This window comes from Leopardus geoffroyi, chromosome A3, assembly GCF_018350155.1.
Source record: "Leopardus geoffroyi isolate Oge1 chromosome A3, O.geoffroyi_Oge1_pat1.0, whole genome shotgun sequence".
In the NCBI taxonomy this organism is placed as follows: domain Eukaryota; kingdom Metazoa; phylum Chordata; class Mammalia; order Carnivora; family Felidae; genus Leopardus; species Leopardus geoffroyi.
This window is the reverse complement of record NC_059336.1, coordinates 98,936,898-98,952,283: the sequence shown is the minus strand read 5'-3', so window position 1 is coordinate 98,952,283 and position 15,386 is coordinate 98,936,898. Positions and strand designations below refer to the sequence as shown.

Below are 15,386 nucleotides of genomic sequence, written 5' to 3'. Positions count from 1 at the left end.
TAAGGACAATGGAGGGTAGTAGGTAAAGTGATTTGCTCATGGCCATTTAGCTAGTTGGTGGCAGAATCCAGATTCTTCAGTTTCTGTCCACTTATCATTTCTGTCTTGGGAGACCCCTCTGGTCAATACAGCAGCATTTGTTTGTCTAGTTTTACAGTAAGTGAATTAAGGAAGGATATCATTATGTTTGAGTGATTTAATTCAGGTCAAACAGGTAATTTAAACCATAACCCCAAACACTGCTAAGACCCTTTATCGTCTCAGCAATTCCATTCCTAGGCATATAAGGCAAAAAACAGAACAAAACAAAACAAAGAAAAACAAAACAAAACAAACATCCACATGAAAACTTGTACATAGCTTTCCCATCTTGCAAGATGGAAGGTGAAAAAGCTGAGAAGCCAGATACTAAGGAGAAGAAACCTGAAGCTAAGAAGGCTGATGCTGGTGGCAAGGTTAAGAAGGGTAACCTTAAAGCTAAAACATCAAATAAGGGGAAGCCCCACTGCAGCCAAAACCCTGTCCTAGTCAGAGGAATTGGCAGATATTCCTGATCGGCTATGTACTGGAGAAAGGCTACGTAAAAGAGGAACTATTCAGCAGCTAAATCTAGGATTGAAAAGAAAAAGAAGAAGGTTCTTGCTACTGTCACAAAACCAGTTGGTGGTGACAAGAATGGTGGTACCTGAGTGGTTAAACTTCACAAAATGCCTAGGTATTATTCTACTGAAGATGTGCCACAGAAGCTGTTGAGCCATGGCAAAAAACCTTTCAGTCAGCCTGTGAGGAAACTGCGAGCTAGCATCACTGCTGGGACCATTTTGGTCATCCTCACTGAGCGCCACAGAGGCAAGAGGGTGGTTTTCCTGAAGCAACTGAGCAGTGGCTTGCTACTTGTGACTGGACCTCTGCCCCTTACTCGAGTTCCTCTGCGTAGAACACACCAGAAATTTGTCATCACCTCCACCAAAATTGATATCAGCAGTGTGAAAATCCCCAAACACCTCACTGATGCTTACTTTAAGAAGAAGAAGCTGCATAAACCCAGACACCAGGAAGGTGAGATCTTCAACATGGAGAAAGAGAAATACGAGATTACAGAGCAGCGCAAGGTTGATCAGAAAGCTGTGGACTCGCAAATTCTGCCAAAAATCAAAGCTGTTCCTCAGCTTCAGGGCTACCTCTGCTCTATGTCTGCTCTCATGAATGGTGTTTACCTTCACAAATTGGTGTTCTAAATTTCTTAAAAAGAACCTAATTAAATAATGGATCTATCAAAAAAAATTTGTACATAAATGCTGACACCATTCACGATAGACAAAAAGTGAAAACAACCCAAACGTCCACCAACTGATGGGTGGATACACTAATTATGGTATTTCCATGCAACGGAATATTATTCAGCAATAAGAAGTAATGAAATAGTGATATATTCTACAACATGGGTTAGTTTTGAAAACATTAAGTATAAGAAACCAGATGTTAAATGTCACATATTACATGATTCCATTTATATGGAATATCTAAAATAGGCAAATCCATAGAGTCAGAAATTGGATTAGTGGTTGCCTGGGCTGGGGGTAGTGGGAGAACAGGGTGACTAATAAAGGACATGTGGTTTCCTTTTGCAGTGATGAAAGTGTTCTAAAATTGATTGTGGTAGTGACTGCACAACTATGTGAGTATACTGTTGGAAAATGTCATCAAAAAGACATGACTGCTGATTAACCCATGAGCCAGACTTGGGCACTTGGAGGCACCTTACCCACTCCCCTCTCCTTGGAATGTGGGTTCTGCTTGCTTTTCCCATTCCCAGAGGCTGCTTCAAAGACAAATCCTTGGGATGGTGATGTCATGTTGGAAACACTTACATGGTATATGTGACTGAGCCTCGTTAGGGCCTCTTTATAAACTTTTAAGATTTGGAGGGCTGATACAGGAATCCATTCGTCTTGCAACAGCCCAAGACAAGTTTCATATGCAGGTTCCCTTTGATTATTACAACTGCTACCTATTAATCTGGGAGTGGCTTACCTCTTTCTTTAGTTTCTTCCTGCCTTCTGTTTTTGGGGAGTAGTTTCAGATTATACCTTGGAAGCTTCTGAGAGGGTTGCAAAGCAACATATACGATTAAATTATTTTCCTTAAATGGGTCAACTTTATGGTATGGGAATACCTCAATGAAGCCATTATGAGAGAGTCAGAGAGAGAGAGAGACAGACAGACAGACAGATAGACAGACAAAGGGAAAAGAAGACAGCTCTTCATCATGATCAAGGAAGCCAGGCTTGAATTTAAAAATGGCACATTCTACAATACTGAAATATGACAGCTGGATAACTCCACTAAAGTGAGACACAAATGAGTTAGTTAAGATTGTGATTTATTCCTGACAGGTCAGATTTGTCAAAAGTAGTATTTTCTAAAGTGTGGTAAGCATTGTCTTGATGGCACACATGATGATATTAAGGAGTAGTCAGATTTTAATTACTATGAAATTAATTAATTGATGTGGATATTCCATTTGTGGTGGTAATATAAAATTTTCTTTGAAATTTATTAATCTTAATTAAAATAAATTAATCTAAAGCAACAAAAATATACAAGTAATTATATAGCTGGAAAGAGGATATGGTAAAAAATTATGAAGATGGTTCATGAACAATTCACTTTTGGGAAACTCTAGTCTAGAGTAAACCTCTCCCAATACTCAGATTATTCTCCAAACTTCTTCAAGGTTAGTGAATTTTTGGTTACCTAAAGGGAGGATTAGGTGTGTGGGGGTATATGGCTTGAGGTCACCTGTTCTGAAACCAGGGGGCACATGGCTTAAAATGGCAAATCAAAAGTAGCTCACTTCTATGTGAAAGACTGTATCTCATATTTGATTCAGTGATACAGTGAAAAAAATAAGGGCTGTTAGTTCAAAGAACTTGGATTTGAATATTTGCTGTGTGAATTGTTAAGCTTTGAACACATCACCATATCTCTGACTCCATGTCTTATGTGGGAAATGGAAATACTAGGACTTATTTTAATAGCATGGTTGTGAGGATTAACTGAAAAACCATGTAAGTGACATACCTCATCTTACATAGAGTACATAATTAAAGACTGGTTTCCTTACTTTCATTGTAGGCTATACAATCACATTCCATGGAACAGAGTGGAAAGTTGATTGGCTGTGTCATTCTGTCAAGAAGATACATGTTAAGGCTCTTGTAAGGGTTGAAGGGTGATCCCCTCTGGTCTTTCCAAGTCAAGTGCAGTTATTGGTCAGTCACACTCCAGGAACAATTAGCACATTCTCTGGACAAAACTCACTTCCTTTCAAAAGATTTCTGTTTAACTCTGCCATTCTGGTTACAATTCTAGACTCTTTGGTTGTTATGCAGAGTGTGTGTGTGTGTGTGTGTGTGTGTGTGTGTATGCGTGGTGACTGCATCTTCTCTGCATAATGACTAGAAGATCATCCAGGGAAGCCAGATACTTCCTACTAGAGGAAGCTGATCACCAAGAACCTGGTAGTTTAGAACACTTATAGATGGAGCAGAAATGACTTCCTCCTAAGTACCATTGTATCTTTCACATAAATTACATAATTGGGTCTTTACTCAATATGCACTATGAGGAGATAGAGAATGGGCTTTGCAGTTTTACATACTTGCATGTACCTGCTCTAAGTTTTACTGGCTTTAGGACCAGTACAATCACTTGCTTCTCTTAGTCTCAGAATTCTTTTTGATGAAAAAAGAAGATAAAAGAAAGGGAGAGAGGGAGGAAGAAAGGAAGGAAGGAAAGAGAGGAAGAAAGAAAGGGAGGGAGGGAAGAAGGAATGAAAGAATGAATGAAGGAAAGGAAGGAAGGAAGAAGATTAATATCTTTTTTTGTGTGTGTGAGTGTGTGGATAATGTCTTTTCCACCAAAATGTGAGAATAAATAAAAATGAGGTAATTTGGGAGAGAATTAGAGTAGTCACTTTGTATTTTTGTGCCTTCTATTCTTCCCTCCTCTTCTTTTGACTCAAGTTTGGAGGTTAAAAGCACTTGTTAAGTAACTAATCTACTTAGATATGATGGGTAGAGATTACAAAAGCCATAAGGGCATAGTTCTTATCATTGAAAACAACTACCGCTTAGATTAGACAAAAACGTGTTTAACATAAATTGCATTGTGGAGCAATGGTCAGGAACTGTATGTAAAAGCTAATAAAAATCCTTATAAATATCACTGGGAAGCTTCTACTGAGAGGATCTTCTTTCTCCTATATCACCTCATTACAGTGACATTTCAGTCAATATATTTTTGACTTGATGCATGAGTGGCTTTGTTCCTAAGGCAGTGAATACTGTTTCACCAGCAAACTTGTCATACTTAGAGAAACAGAAAGATGGGGCTGTATTGTTATTGTCACTTTACAGTGAGGGAATGAAGCCTCACTGAGGTAGAGTAACCCACTCAGAGTCATATAACTAGGGAGGGAGCCCCCAGAATCTGCTCTATGCAATCCTAGAGACTACTCCTTGTCACCATGTGTCACAGCCTCCCCAGGTAGGTTGTCTGGCAGATGGCATGTGTGAAAGGCATTCTGCCGGTTTTCAGAAATGACAGGATAAAAGCCTTAGTAAGTTCTGAAGGAACAGACATCATGCACATAGATCAGAGGCATGGGCTAGCTAAGGTTGCTACTGGAGCACACTTTGGGGATGGCACTGATTCCAGGTTTTTTTTTTTTTTGTTTTTTTTTAAATTTTTTTTTTTTTTCAACGTTTATTTATTTTTGGGACAGAGAGAGACAGAGCATGAACAGGGGAGGGGCAGAGAGAGAGGGAGACACAGAATCGGAAACAGGTTCCAGGCTCTGAGCCATCAGCCCAGAGCCTGACGCGGGGCTCGAACTCACGGACCGTGAGATCGTGACCTGGCTGAAGTCGGACGCTTAACCGACTGCGCCACCCAGGCGCCCCTGATTCCAGGTTTAAAAGAGCACAGCACGTGTTCAAAGAGCAAAGCCTGGGTGCTTGGTTCTGAAATAATTAACTTCCTTTTGTTTTTCGGTTTGAGCAGACAAAAGGGACCCTGCCATCAGCTTCCTTTTTCTCTTATTAAAAACTCTGCAATTACAGCCCTCTGGGTTAATATTCCTGCCCACACGCACATGGAGACCAACTCTTTCCATTTGTTTGTGGAAAAGGCCATCATGATGTGAAGTAGGGAAAATGTTAATAGTCTCTATCTTTTGAAGAGCGATCTGTTTCTGAGAAACCATCTATTACATCTTGAGTGTGATTTTCAGAATAATGCTGAGAATGTATGGTTTTTACTGCTTTTTAAACTTTTGCAAGATGGATACTGTTTAAAAAATACTGTGATAGGGGCGCCCGGGTAGCTCAGTCAGTTAAGCATCCAACTTCGGCTCAGGTCATGGTCTCACAGTTTGTAAGTTCAAGCCCTGTGTAGGACTCTATGCTGACAGCTCAGAGCCTGGAGCCTGCTTCAGATTCTGTGACTCTCTCTCTCTCTGCCCTTCCCCTGTTCACACACTCTCTCTCTGTCTCTCAAAAAATTAATAAATGTTAAAAAATTTAAAAAATACTGTGATAAAAGTGCACATAGGGAAGGGTGGTGTTTGGATTGTGTGTGGTGAATGTTGGGGGCTTGTGGGGTTCTTTCTTCAGTTGAAAGCTGATCTAGGCAAAGTAATACTTTGGATACATACAAGTTTGTCTTTGGGGCATCTCTTTCTCTCCTTTCTGTGAGCCTCTCTCTCCTACCTCCTGGAATCCCATTCCTTCATGAAATTGCTCAAGCAGCTTACTCTCTTGGATTTAATTCACACGTCAAACACTGTCCTCTGACACCAATATGCAGGGCTAGGGGTTCAATTTTGTAGAAAAAAGAGTAGTGAAAAAAATCTCCATTTCTCTCATCTCAAGTGGAGCAAGCAGATCGGACTTTGTTTTTTTAAGTTTATTTGTTTTGAGAGAACAGAGATAGCATGAGTGGGTCAGGGGCAGAGTGAGGCAGGGAGAGAGAGAATCCCAAGCAGGCACAGCACTGCCTGCAGAGAGCCTGATGTGGGGCTCAAACCAACAAAGCCATGAGGTCATGACCTGAACTGCAGCCAAGAGTCAGACGCTCAATCAACTGAACTACCCAGGTGCCCCAGATCTCAGGCTCTGCTACTTAAAGCAGGGTCCTGGGACCAACAGCATAAGCACCACCTGGGAATTTGTGAAAAATGCAGAAGTCTGGGCTCTACCTCCAACTGAATGAATCAGAATCTGTTTAACAAGATTCTCAGGTGATAAAGGTTGAGGAAGGTCTGCCCTGGAAACCCACTGGTTTCCATGGGAGAGAAAATCCAGGTTGGGATTTCCTAAGTATCATGTCTCAGCACAGTATACTAATACCAGATGATCTTAATACTTACTAGAGTGCGAGGTTGATTTGCTCAGGTTTAGGGTTAAGTTGAATAGGCAGTGATAATCATGAAAATACTAACATTACTACTGCTACCAGCTGCCATGTTTGAGTGCTTATTATATCGATACACTGGAAAAGTTTTCTCATTTTTCACCATGTTTCTATGAGGTTAAGTATAATCCGTGTCTCTGCTGTGCGTGTGGAGAAACAAGCTTCAAGATATTAAGGCCACACAGCCGGTGAATTAGAGATTAGGTTGAAGCCCAGGTGATCTGGCTCCAAAACCTAAAACAGTATTTTGACCGTGAACTTTTAGAATTCTGATCTGATTTATGAATCTTCAAACCAGAAATATAACAGTTAAGTTTTCACCAATGAATCTGACACAGAACCCCTTTTTGGAGTGATGGAACAACTCTCTAGAATAGATTCTACAGGACTTCTAGGAGCTGTCTCCTCTTGTCATAGCTTCCCAGATGATGACGGACATAGGGAACATGGTGGGGCAGGTAAGTGGGCACTTTGCATGTAACTTTGCGGCACTGAAAGGCCCAAAAGTCTCTGACAGGTCTGTGATCAGTATGAAGCTCTTGCTACTACATTCATTTTGTTTCAGCCCTGGAAAACATTTTATGGTAAGTTCTCTGTTAGGTCTCCAGTTAGCAGCAGACCATAGATTTTTCTTTCTGAACACAGTGATGAGCCACAGTGGGCTTTTCTCAAGCTCAAATTTTATTTCAAGTTTCATTCTTTAAGCTTCAAAAGTGGCATAACTTTTGCTTTCTGCCTTGGGCTCTATAGTCTGTTTCTTCCTCCAGATTCACATGCTACCCTCTTCCTCCTTGCTCTGGGCCCCCAGCCTCTATGGATGGCACTAATAGGCTGCTCTTGCCCTCTGGCTTATGGCTGGATTTGGCCAATGGGTAACGACACGTCAGAGTACAGAGGGATAGAGAGGTCAGGTTATTTATTTACTTGGTTCTCTGCCTGCTGGGCGACACTTTCAGTGCATTTTTGCAACCAAATGTCACAGCTCCAGTTGGCAGTTCTTTCTTACAGCTGCATATTATCCTAGGCTCCCTCAGGTCCAGGGGTGGGAATGGACCCCACTCCTCTGGTGAGTCACTGCCCCTTGTTGGTTTCCCTTCATTCCACCCATTCATCTGCAAAAAGTCCTTTATTAGACTCTGCTCATCTTCACCATTTGGCCATGCCATTTACTTTCTGCTTGGACCTTGAATGATATATAAATCAACATATAATTTGGTCTACTTAAATTAAAATGAAATTTAAGTTATTTTCTTATTACATTGTGTTACTTCTTTCTCATAGATTCCCCTATTTCCTGAATCTTTCAATAAAATCAGTATTCCAGAAAATGTACCATGTTCTTCCACTGACTTCTTCCAGGTATTTCCAAGAGTAGTATGAGCAATCTAGATGGAGGATGCTGTGAAACTGATACGAATGTTCACACCTGAGAGACAAGAATAGAACCAAAATCATAGCCTTGAGACGCTAATTTCTTCTAATCAGAGAAATGGAGGATGTGGGTCACTGTCTCGGATGAAAACCCTTGTGAATAATTGCAGTGGGGTGAGAAACAGCGTAGAGACGATGGGGAGATGGGGAATGCTATCAGGAAGACTCCTATGGAGAAAAAAAATAAAACAAAATAGCTGCCCTGGAAAGTGCCTATGGCCTCAAGCAGGAGTGAAAATGGAATGTAAGGTGTAAGATGTTTCCCTAGTTGTGAGAGATGTTGGTGTTAAAGCATCTCTGAATCCACATGGTGGCTGGAAGAACACGAACACCTTTTCTAGAGGCAAAAGACATCCGGATCAAGTCAGACATGTTGCCGGTGCCAGCATTGGAAAGGAGGAAGGAGAACTGATGAAAGACTGAGAGGCCTTTTGAAGAAATGGAGGAGAAGCTAATGAGAGCCTTCTCTGGAGCACCAGGGGTGATGGAGGGAATGCTGAGGAAATGGCTGCCTGAGCTCAGTGGACTAAATAAATCCCCCCCACCCAAGATGGCAGGTGGACTCTTTGTCTCGTTAATAAGGATGACTGCCAGGACAGAGATTTTGCTCTGAAGCCAAAGAAAACGTGAAAAATGAGAGCTAGAATTTCTTAAGCAGATATTGTGCCAGGCTCTTAAACAGAGTAGTCTCATGTTTATCTTCTTAAAGATGTTTTTTCCTTTTCATTCCATACAGGAGGAAACCAAGGCTCAAAATTTACTAGCACAGGGTCACAAAACTAGGAAGCATGAGAGCCACACTCAAATTCAGCTGGCTACAAATCTGGAGCCAGATGTCCTAACTTCCTCGTAAGGCCCAGAGAGGGTCACTCCCCTGCCTCATTGTGGATGAAGGGATAAGCAGAAAGCAGTCAGCATAGGGTTGGAGTGGCAATATTTCAGACAATTAAGAAAAACTGATTCATACACCCACAGCCTGAAGGAAGAGGTCTATGAACTGGAAAGAGGAAAAATTGAGGAACTCCCTGAAAGAGACAGTTTTAAGCTAGCCATCTGTGGCCAATGAAGTGAATAAGGTGAAAGCCCATATTTTAAGCTTACATTAACCATATGTATTATTCAGTCAGACCCCACAGCACATCCCCCCCCCCCAACACACACTCCAGCAAATCTCAGCTGAATATCAGAATGCATTTAAAGCACCAGACCACAAAATGACTATATTGAGAAAACTGATCCCAAATTTACTGTGCATGAAAATCACCCAGGAGCGGCAGTTAAAACTGACTCCTAGGCCCCATCTGATTCATTAGGTCTGGACTGGAGCCCAGGAATCTGCATTATAACAAGCACCCAGGTGACTTGGATGGAGATTGCTCCTCTGCTTGAAGCACTGGCTTTGAAGCGGTTTGATTTGAAATCTGACCTAGGGCGTGGTCTCAGTAGGAAAACAAGGATATATGGCAGAAACATAAATGAAACTAGTCATTAAGTGTTGTTTAATATAACTCTGGACTTTTTCTCATCAATTTTTCTGCTTAGGCTCTATACCATTGTCCACTCACTCTTGGACCATTTAATAGACTTTATTATTGAGGTTCCTAAACATATTCTTTTTTTTACCCACTACTTCATCTAATATGATATATCCTAACAGGTAACTTTTCCATACCCATTTCATAATGCTATTCTTTTCCCCAAAACTTCAAGTTTTCTTCATGATTAAGGGATAAAGGCCAGTATCCTTGCTGTGGCATTTAAAGTTCTCAAAAATCTAGCCCTCCTTATCTTCCAGGATAATCTGTATCCTACATAGAATAAGCTTGTTTCCTCGTCTTTAGCAAGTACGCTCTGAGCAGCCATTCTTCCATGTACTAGCTAATACTCCAGTTACGAGGAACGAAACTCCTCATTCCTTCTACCTGATGGAAGACAGAAGGAGGTGTGAGGACTAAGCAGTGGTATGCTGGTGTAAGGTTAACAACCAGCTCTCTCTGGGGAAAAAAAGGTCCTGATGGTTAGCATTTGTCAATTTCAGTGGTGTAATAATCTCATTACAGCTGATTTCAAGCTAGAGATATGACAGCACTGAAAGTAAGGCCTGGAAGTTCTGTGCACAGGTGGACCCCTACATAAGCTAACCGAACATATCACTGGGACGAGAGGTCACTCCCTTCTCATTTCACATACCCCAGTCATGTCTGGCTGTAGGAGAACCTCGACACCACTTTTTCACAGTTGGAGGGGTGACTAGTCTACATGCAAAATTGGTTCCCAGGGCCTGGCTGGTTTCTGGCCTGATGGCTTCTGTCCTGGGTAGCACTCAAGAGTCCTGCCAGCAAATGTTGACATCTAGGTGGTGAACGATGCATTCTGCACTCTTGGTACTTTCAAGGCCCCGAGCCCCTTCCTCATCAGCTGACTTGCTTCACCTCAGCCTCTGCTGGGGCTACAGTCTCTGTGTCATGGTCCATGTGGCTCTTGGCTCATGCTGGGCTCCCATAATTGCTTCCCCACTGCCGGCCTGTCGTTCTCACCTCAGCCATCTTCCAAGTACTGACTGGGTGCAAGCAGGGACTTCCTGATCCCCAATCCAGGTGGCTGAGGACACTCTGGTGGCAATATGAATGATCTTCTCTCTGTGCAGTCTCTGCCTTTATTTCTTTTCCACCATATAGATAGTGCCATGCTAGTCACAGAGATTGTTAAAGAGAACTTGAAAGCTCCCCGGTCTTCCTCATCAAGAATGACTGCCTAGCGGTCTGAAGTCCCCTAACCTGTTTGCTGTTTGCTTGTTTCTAAAACCACAGCAGCATTCTTTTTATTTATTTTTATATATTTTATTTATTTATTTATTTATTTATTTATTTATTTATTTATTACTTTTTTTATTTGAGAGAGAAAGAGAGGAAGAGGGAGAGAGAGAGACATAATCTTTTTTTAAAAAATTTTTTAACGATTATTTACTTTTGAGACAGAGAGAGCATGAATGGGGGAAGGGCAGAGAGAGAGAGGGAGACACAGAATCTGAAACAGGCTCCAGGCTCTGAGCTGTCAGCACAGAGCCCGACGCGGGGCTCGAACTCACGGACCGTGAGATCATGACCTGAGCCGAAGTCGGATGCTTAACCGACTGAGCCACCCAGGAGCCCCAAGAGACATAATCTTAAGCAGGCTCCATGGTCAGCTCAGCACCCATTGTGCGCTGGGTCCCACAACCCTGGGATCATGACCTAAGTTGAAATCAAGAGTCAAATGCTCAACTGACGGAGCCACCCAGGTGCCCCTGTGGCATTCTTTACCCCGACTTTCAACTTAGAGTGGTTAGCAGGGTTCAACTCTTCTCCTCTCTGTCCTTCCCTATTCTCCCCTGACTTTTATTTTCCTTGCCAAAGGGCTTCTATTTCCATTTCCTTTTTGGAAAATCACCTTTCTTATATACTGAGTTCTCCCTGCACTATAGGGAGGACATATGAACTAACAAATACACTATTTATTCTCTCCACAGGTACAAACAAAGGTATAAGAGCAGCAAGTAACAAAATGACATTGAGCTTTGACTCCAGAATGTGGAGTCAAAATGACGGAGTCTCCAGTCTCTCAAAGTTTCTTCCATTAATTGTTCTCAGGCTGGCATATACTGTCTGTCATCTTAGATGTACCAAGGTGTGCGGACTCAGGGGTACCAATCCCACCGCCTTTCTTTCTGCTGCACTGATGCTACTTTTGTCTTTTTCATGGGATTCAGTTATCAGGTTTTTAGGCTTAAATTAATATTCACGTTTGCAAGATTTCTGTTTTTTTTTTTTTTTATTTTTTTTTTCAACGTTTATTTATTTTTGGGACAGAGAGAGACAGAGCATGAACGGGGGAGGGGCAGAGAGAGAGGGAGACACAGAATCGGAAACACGCTCCAGGCTCTGAGCCATCAGCTCAGAGCCTGACGTGGGGCTCGAACTCACGGACCGCGAGATCGTGACCTGGCTGAAGTCGGACGCTTAACCGACTGCGCCACCCAGGCGCCCCTCTGGTTTTTAAGATTATAGTAGGAAAGATGTCAGTTTTGAGATTCCAATCTGTCTGCCGACCTTTTGTCTACTCACCACTTTCTCCTTCTCTGGCATAAGGAGCTTCATGGTTTAACCTTAATGGTGAGAGAGTAGGCAGAAGAACAAGGGGGAAAAATCTCCTACCATTACTTTAATACTTTTGAATATTATGTTAGTTCACAGTTTCTAATACATCGTTGCTCTCCTCTCTCCATAGGAGGAGTAATGGTATTTTATTATTGGGTGTAGCTTCTCTGCCCATAGTGGGGAACTGACTTTGTGCTTTCTCTTTTATTTCTTGTACCCAGGGGTGGTGCATATTCTTTTCCTTGCAGGAAACACCCTTGGGTGATAGTTTCCAGAAGAATCCCTTCCTCTCCATTATGGCTAAAAAGGAAGTGAGGTCAGGTCTCTGCTGAAGACCTGTTTGTTGCTAATTTGAGGGGTAGGAAGCCTACATTGGCACATTTGAGCATATTTGACCTCAAACTGCATCTGGGGGGAACAGGTACCTGCTCACATATATTGTTTATTTATGTATTTTCCTTTTAGGTTGTTTCTCTGTGGCTGTATATACTCCATGGTCAGGGTTCTGGAAAGGAGGAGGGGTATGTGACAGTTCTTAACTCTAACACTTCCCACCACGGGAGTCTTCTTTCTTTCTTTGTTTGTTCTAACTTTTATATTTAATCAAAGGTCAGCTTAAATCCCAATTTATTTGTCAGCTACCCATCACCTATTTTAGCCTGTATTTCAAGCTATTCATCAGGCTGGTTCACTGACCTGATAGCATGCTTTTGAAAGTAGCGATCTTGTAATTCTTTGTATTTCACTACACTTGGCATAATATAACCTTTACATAAATTTTAATTAACCAATTAATAATTGTACTGCATTTGATATTTTATAAGCTCTTATTCAGAGGCTCTTCTATATATTTAAGCACTTTACATACTGGAAATCTACATTTCATAGGATGCACAGCTATCTCAGGCAAGGGATCTGCCTCTGTAGAGACAAGAGACAAGAGATGAGAAGAAGAATCCTGGCTGTATTGCTTTCCAATGCTGTCATCGTGCCCAGAGTCCAAGTTCTGAAACTCAAAGGCTTGAAACAGAACCATAGATGAGTCAGCAATTACCCTGATGGCAATTCTCCCAGAGAGAAAATGTTGAACAACTGGAATGACTTGTCCCTTCAGGGTCTTAAGTATTTAGGGGGGTAATCTTCTCACTGGGTATTTCTAAATTATTTAAACTAAATTGGCCTACCCTGTGGTCTGTTCTCTCCACAGGATTTGAAAGGCTGACTATTTCCTTCTCACAAGTGGGTAGGTTTATAGCTTAATCAAAATGACAATTACCTAAGGCATTATGCCTATTATAAACCACATCCATTACAGGGTCACCAAGGCAGGGAAGAGGGAGTGGGGAGGAGGAAGTTCAGGCTGCTAGTGTAACTGGAAAGCAGTTTCTCTTTGTCTTCTATACTTTCCCCTGAAGGTTAGAAGTGAGTCTGCCTTTGGCGTAATTCATCCTTCCCAGAGGCACTCAGTGGCCCATTTCTGGGGTCAGTATGTAAGCATGCTAGTTCTTCACATCTACATATTTGATGACACATCACGACACACACAACAGCCAGGAATTCAGGCTGCCTTTGTCCTCTATGCCTCCAGATAATTTCTTCCGTGACACACAGGACTTTCATTATTTTGACAAGAGGAAAAATAGAGAGTGCTGGGATATGCAGACATTCCAACATTTTAGCAGCTGTTTTATTTGGGATTTATATTTTTCAATGTGGAAGCTCTAAAAGTGGTATTGAAACCAATGGGTAGATGTTGTACTGAGGCTGTTTTCAGTTTTATGTAACCATTCTACCAGGCCATACCTGCATGGATAGGTACAATCAAAGAGATATGAGCAGTACATAAAATTTTTAATGACCTTAAACTTTGACTCAAGAATTGACTAGAAATATGGAAGCTCCAGTCTCTAAAAATGTCTTCTCTTAGTGTTATCAGGTTGGCACATAATGCTCATCTTGGCAGACCAAACTACCCTGTTTAAATACTAAGTCCACTCTGTGATATTTCTTTTTGCTGTACTGATGCAGCAGAAATAAGTTGATGTTATTTTTTCTCTTTCATGAGGTTATTTGTCACTTGCTCTCTAGTCACAATGCTTACTAAAATCAATCTTCTTGCCTTAGATGGTTATGGTCACTTTAATACTTCAACAATTAGATTAATTCTCTATTATTCCAAGACTGTGTACTGCCCCTCCCCTATGGTGATTTGGACATACTATTTGCACATAAACTTTTGCATAACAAATTAGGTGAAGTGAAGTGAGGAGAAAACTGGCAGAAGGGAGTTTTTTTTTTTTGAGTCCTTAAAGCAGGGAGCAATTTATCCCCTAAATGAGATCTTCATTCTCTGGGAGGCCCCCATGGCTAAGCTCATTAAAAAATAGAGCTATAAGCACATCATAAACCAGGTAAAAGGTCTCAGTGTGATCCTTGGAAAAATGCCAAAGTAGAGAATCACAAAGGGAGGTTGGGGACCAAGATGAGAAATCTGGATCTACCTTGCTCTGTGGATATATTTCTCCAAATTACAGTGAAAAAATGCTTAGAGACAGAGCTGTATAGATAGAAACTTGGGGTTTCTTTTAGGAGATCACCCTATTCATTAGTTTTGAAAATAAGAATTGTCCTTTCTGTAAAGACCGATAGAAATGGGATGGGAGAAGATGAAAATAAAGTCGTGCTTATATTTTAATAAAGATAAGACGCACTGAATTCTTAAGTTACCACTGTGAGAAAAGGAACAAGGACATGAGCACAGAATAAGTACAAAGACAGAAGATAGTTTAGGGGCCATCGCTGGGGACATATGGATGCACAGGAAGTGGAGTGGGTTTTTTAGAATATACACAAATTAAAGCTAAATAAAGTCATGTTTTTTGCTGTATAATGAATGGATTTAGATATCCTATTAGGGGAGAAGAATCAAGTATTGGTGCTGAGATTCTTTTATTTTTTATTTTTTTAACGTTTATTTATTTTTGAAGGAGCGAGAGACAGAGCAGAGAGAGAGGGAGACACAGAATCTGAAGCAGGCTCCGAGGTCCAGGTTCTGAGTTGTTAGCACAGAGCCCGATGCAAGGCTCGAACTCACAAGCCATGAGATCATGACCTGAGCCGAAGTTGGAGACTTAAACAACTGAGCCACCCAGGCAACCCTAGTGCTGAGATTCTTGAAGAGGATGTTTTTATGGCTCCTTTAAAATAATTTAGAAGAGAGTGATGAAAATGCTTGTTTGTTCTAAGCTCTCTGGGGGCTACCTGAAGGAATTGGCACAAAGGATTTGTTTCTGTTTGCCTAACTTGGAATTCACTCAGAGTGGAAAAGCAGTAGATGTTGCC

At 41.4% G+C, this 15,386-nt stretch overlaps 1 pseudogene; it reads left to right on the top strand.

Annotated features, from left to right (window-relative positions):
* Positions 1-377: 377 nt before the first annotated feature.
* Positions 378-1,238, top strand: LOC123579726 (annotated as a pseudogene).
* The last annotated feature ends 14,148 nt before the right edge of the window (positions 1,239-15,386 follow it).